This window comes from Saccopteryx leptura, chromosome 6, assembly GCF_036850995.1.
Source record: "Saccopteryx leptura isolate mSacLep1 chromosome 6, mSacLep1_pri_phased_curated, whole genome shotgun sequence".
Taxonomy (NCBI): Eukaryota; Metazoa; Chordata; class Mammalia; order Chiroptera; family Emballonuridae; genus Saccopteryx; species Saccopteryx leptura.
The window spans coordinates 128334555-128340153 of record NC_089508.1 but is presented as its reverse complement, the minus strand read 5'-3'; the positions used below and the strand labels follow the sequence as shown (position 1 = coordinate 128340153).

Sequence of the window (5599 nt, the reverse complement as noted above, 5' to 3'; positions counted from 1 at the left end):
GAAGTTGCAACTACCATCTGCAGACTTGAAGGCCAGCGGTGGTCACCAAGAGAGTAAAGACCCAGCAGCCAAAAGTCCATCAGGGATAGCACAACCCCCTCCCCAAGTGTGGTCTGGCCCTGCACCCAGGCAGAGCTGATGGAGTTAGGGGTAAAATTCAGGCAGAAGCCCACTGAGCCCCTGGCAGCCTGCTTGCTGCAATTTCAGGACATAGGGGGTGGATGGCATCATACTTTCTGAAATAGAGATGGACCATAAGGCTGTGAGGGCTGCTGCCTGTGCTGCCCCCCCTACCCCTACCAACTAACAAGAGAAATGGGCCTGTGAAAGTAACCTAAACACAGATGTGGGTAGATTTGATTGTGGCCAGGCCAGGGCAGATAGAGAGAAACTAGATGGCAAACCTAATAGTCCTGTTGGAGCTTTGGCAGCAGCTTGAGTCAGAACAGAAGTTCCAGCCACTGAAAAAGGGGGAAGCAGGTGGCCCTGGCATCTGCCAGGAAAATGGCTAGCATTCAGGTTGCAGGATCCCCAAGACCCATTGTTCCAGTTTGACTAGGTAGAAGGCTAAGGGACATCCAACAAAGACAGGAAGGGGGTTGAAGAGCCCATGTGAAATTCGCAATCCACTTCCAATGCGCAGGGCTTGGTGATTTGCACAGACAGCTGGACTGTCTATCATTGACTGGTCATTAAAATGGTATAATGGACTCTTGGACTGCAACCAGAGGGGGACACCAGCTTCCTTGCTGGATGGATACATTGCTGTGTACAGTACAATGAGAGACCCTGATGGGGGGGGGGGGTCCTGTGGCACCTGTGGAGGCCCTCCTGAATCAGGAAGCTGCTCTCATCCAGTTGCAGAGATGCACCAAGGACATTTTCTTCAGTGCACACAGCCCTGGACTATACAGGCCCTTCCACCTATCATGGGGTAGGGAGTTAGAGGTGGACCTCTAGTCTAGCTGACACCCTGGGCAAAGTGCTCAAGGAGACATTGTGAAGGGCATCTTTGTAATTACCGTGTAACTTTTGATGTTGCTGTAGTTTCTGTTTGTTTCCTGTCATGTAGATTGTGAAGCAAGGAACCCTAAGGGGGTGGAATATAGGGCAGCTGTGTTAGGCTTGCTCGCTGGTTTACTGCCTGCAAGCACTTTGCTTGATTGGTGCGTGAGCATGTGGCAGCATTACGTGTGTATGGTCTGTGTAAGGCTGTGGGTGTTTATGATCAGGGGGATTGTGGATGGGGCACTGTCTGCCCACCACTGTGATGGGCCATTCTTGCTGTTTCTTTTCCTGAGAAGTGGTTTTCCCCTGCCTGTGTGCTTGTCCACTGTTGTAAACCTTTGTTAAACAAAATGGCCCAACGCTTTCCAGCTTCGCTGTTTCTCTATCATCTGCCTGAATTCAATGTGGACCTGCCTGGCCTTGGCCACCGGCATTACAACAGGGTATCTATCCTTCCAGACCTTTCTCCATGCATCAACACATGTAGGCTGTTTGTTTTGGGAATTATTACGTATGTAGCTCATTTTCACAAAAATGAAATTGTAACATACTTACTATTCTGTGACCTTTTTCTACTCTCTTTCCCAAGTCAGTAGCTATTCAGCTGCCTACTATTCTATTGTTGATTGATGAATTATTTAAAGCTGCACAAACTGAGCTAATTTTATCAAACTAGGGAGGCTACTTTTGGTTTTGTTGATTAGATCTCAGCCAGTTAGTTGTCTTATTTCCCCCCATCCCAGGACTCTTTAAAATCTATGACTCTCTTTCTTTTACATTCCTTACTATGTTTATATATTTGAAGTTACAATTTGCTGTCACAGTTTACTAGTGTGTCATTACTAAATTTTATTCAAGTGCCTCACACATATGCCATAAGAAAACACCACTGCACTTTCAGTGTAATGCTAAACTTCTCTCTGGCTGCTAAATGGTTCAAGGCGGTCCTATTTTAACCAGGTGTGGGGCAGCTGTGTTAGGTTTGCTCGCTGGTATTCCAACTGCAAGCACTTTGCTTAATTAGGGCGTGAGCACCTGGCAGCGCCATGTGTGCATAGCCTATATAAGGCTATGGGTGCTTGTGCTCGAGAGAGATGGGGGATTGTGGATGCGTAGATTGTCAGCCCTCCATTGTGAGGGGCCATTTTGCTATTTGTTTGCCTGGGAGGTGGTTTCCCCTGCCTGTGTGCTTGTCTGCTGTTGTGAGACTTTATTTTTTTAATTATTATTATTATTTTTTTCATTTCAGAGAAGAGAGAAAGAGAGAAAGAGAGAGAGAGAGAAGGTGGGGAGGAGCAAGAAGCATCAACTCCCATATGTGCCTTGACCAGGCAAGCCCAGGTTTTCAAACCGGCGACCTCAGCATTCCAGGTCAAGGCTTTATCCACTGTGCCACCACAGGTCAGGCAGCGCGAGACTTTATTAAATGGAATGGCCCAACCCTTTCCGGCTCCACAGTGTTTCTATACTGTCTGCCCGAATCCAATGTGAACATGCTTGGCCTTGGCCACTGGCATTATACCATGTCATGACTAATATTAATTAAGCCATATTAACACACCAAATGAGACTGCATTGGCCTTGGTAAAGATGGACATTGTACAGTTACTTGTGTTTAATTATGTTACTTTAAAATATATATATATATATATCTTTTTTTAATCTATGGGGCAGCTGTGTTAGGCTTGCTTACTGGATTACTGGCTGCAAGCACTTTGCCTGACTGGTGCATAAGCATGTGGTTACACCTGTGTGTATGACCTATGTAAGGCTATGGGTGCTTGTGCTCAGAATTGTGGATGGCGGATTGCCTACCTGCCACTGTGAGGAGCCATTTTGCTGTTTGTTTGCCTGAGAAGCGGTTTCCCCTGCCTGTGTGCTTGTCTGCTGTTGCAAGACTTTACTAATCAGAATGGGTGGGCAAATGCTTTCTGGCTCCACAGTTTCTCTACTGTTTACCCAAATTCATTGTGGATTCTGTCTGGCCTCAGCCACTGGCATTACATTATCACAGTGGCTTTTGAACATATACAAAAGTAGATAGGATAATAGTATAATAAGATGCTATATACTATCACCCAGCCCCAACAGCCATCAACCATGGCCAATATTAATTATGTTCTGGTATACATTATCTCATTTAATTTCAGAGTGACTTTTGTGTGTGTGTGTGTATGATAGAGACAGAGAGAGGGACAGACAGGGAGAGTGATGAGAAGCATCAATTCTTTGTTGTGGCACCTTAGTTCATTGATTGCTTTTCATATGTGCCTTAGGGCAGAGAATTGGTGCTCAAGCCAAGTCACTGACCCCTTGCTCAGGCCAGTGACCTTGGGATCAATTTGACAATCCAAGGCTTAAGCCAGTGACCTCGGGGGGTTTTGAACCTCAGTGTTCCAGGTCAATGCTCTATCCACTGCACCATCACCAATCAGGCTGGAAAACTTTTTTTTTTTTTAATACATATTTTTATTTTATTGATTTTAGTGAGAGAGGGAGAGAGAGGAGAGACAAGAATGTTGAGCTGTTTGTGTATGTGCCCTGACTAGGGATCCAACTGGCAACCTCTGCACTCCCAGAGATGCTCTAACCAACTGAGCTTTCTGGCTAGAGCAGGCTGGAAATTCTTTAGAAAGTTTCTCAACCAAATTAAAAAATATATATTATTTTAGAGAGAGGGAGACAGAAACACCAATCTGGTCCTGTATGTGCCCTGACCCGGGACAGAATGGGTGAACTCTGAGTATCTATTCTTTTCTTTTTTGCATTTTTCCGAAGCTGGAAACGGGGAGGCAGACAGACTCCCGCATGCACCCGACCGGGATCCACCCGGCATACCCACCAGGGGGCGATGCTCTGCCCCTCTGGGGTGTCGCTCTGTTGCATCCAGAGCCATCCTAGTGCCTGAGGCAGAGGCCACAGAGCCATCCTCAGCGCCTGGGCCAACTTTGCTCCAGTGGAGCCTTGGCTGCGGGAGGGGAAGAGAGAGACAGAGAGAAAGGAGAGGGGGAGGGGTGGAGAAGCAGATAGGCACTTCTCCTGTGTGCCCTGGCCAGGAACCGAACCCGGGACTCCTGCATGCCAGGCCAACGCTCTACCACTGAGCCAACCGGCCAGGGCCGAACTCTGAGTATCTAGATGATGCTCCCACCAACCAAACCACCCTGCCAGGGCTCCTCAGCTGATTTTGAAATGTCAGATTTGGAACCATTGCCCTCCTCCAAGCTGCTTGCTCAAGCAGTGGTTCTCAAACCAGGTGCCAGGCTTAGGATGACCTTGTAAACTTTAAGCTCTAAAATTCCTCATTACATTCAGCATTGGCCCTAAACGACTGCGTTTAAAAATAAAATTCAAGATTACTGTGGGGCAGCTGTGTTAGGCTTGCTCATGGGGTTAGCACCTGCAAGCACTTTGGTGTTTAGCAACAGCCAGAGGCACATGTGCATAAATAACTAGCCTATATTAGGCTATGGGTGCTTGCCTTAGGCGGCGATTTTTTCAGATTGCTCTCCTACGACACCACCATGAGACGCGGTTTTCCTTGCTCTTTTGCTCTTACTGTGAATAGCATATTTTCCTTTATCGGCTCTTTCCCTTTTGTTGTTTATTTGTTCACTATCTTTGCGAGTATGGCCCAACATTTTCCAGCTCTGAAGTTTCTCTAACTTCTGTCGAATCCAATGTGAACTTGCCTGGCCTCGGCCACCAGCATTACCACTACCAAAACTAAAATGCTAGGGGAAGGCTGGTGGCATTCCCCGGGGCCCACTAACCCTCTGTAAAGCCAGCAGGCAAGGCCAGGGCCACTATCAGAGCAGCCCGGCCCATGCAGGTTCGCATTGGATTCGGACAGTCGGTAAAGAAACCATGGAGCCAAAAACTGGTGGGCCATAGCCTTTAATCCTACCTTGCACCCGGCCATGCTAATCTTCTCTGTATCGTTCCAAAAATATGGAACGCTTCACGAATTTGCGTGTCATCCTTGCGCAGGGGCCATGCTAATCTTCTCTGAGGCATGATTGGATTGTACTGCCCTACAGCAAAAAGGGTGGGAAAGGCTTAATCCCAAAACCAAGCCCCAGGTTACAACGATCTCCAACACACATTAATATCACCTGGGCGATGGCCTCTTTAACAAAGTGAGCATAATACATTTTATCTGCCCAACACCCTCAAACAAGCCGAGGGTGATTAAGTCTGAAGACCAACTAGGAAGGGAACTGGTGGAATCCATGGGAGTCCGAAAGACCAGAGTAACAGGGTTTATTGAAAGGAAGAAAGGAACCCTGCCAGGCACTTCTCCCGAGGAGAAGAGCGCCGGTTACAGACTAGGGGTGAGTTATATAGTGTTTGGGAGAGCCTGAGGGGATACTGAGGCAAAAGTCCTGGTATGTCCGGAGCCCTTCCTTGGGGGGCTTCTCAGCTTTTTGGAATTCCTCTATTTCAGGGGCGATAGTGTAGTAAGGGTAAGGTCTGACAGATAAGCGGAACATCAAGAGGGCAGTTTTGAATTTACTTATCTATCATTTCTCAACTCTGTGGTTATATATAAAAGAAAGGAAGTTATTAATTTTATAATATACGGTAAGGG

General features: G+C 47.1%; 1 non-coding gene across 1 annotated transcript; it reads right to left on the bottom strand.

Moving 5' to 3' along the window:
• Positions 1-4953: 4953 nt before the first annotated feature.
• LOC136377823 (U6 spliceosomal RNA) lies at positions 4954-5057 on the bottom strand. Its single transcript, XR_010746448.1, has one exon. It is a non-coding gene; the product is annotated as a U6 spliceosomal RNA (small nuclear RNA).
• Positions 5058-5599: the final 542 nt, after the last annotated feature.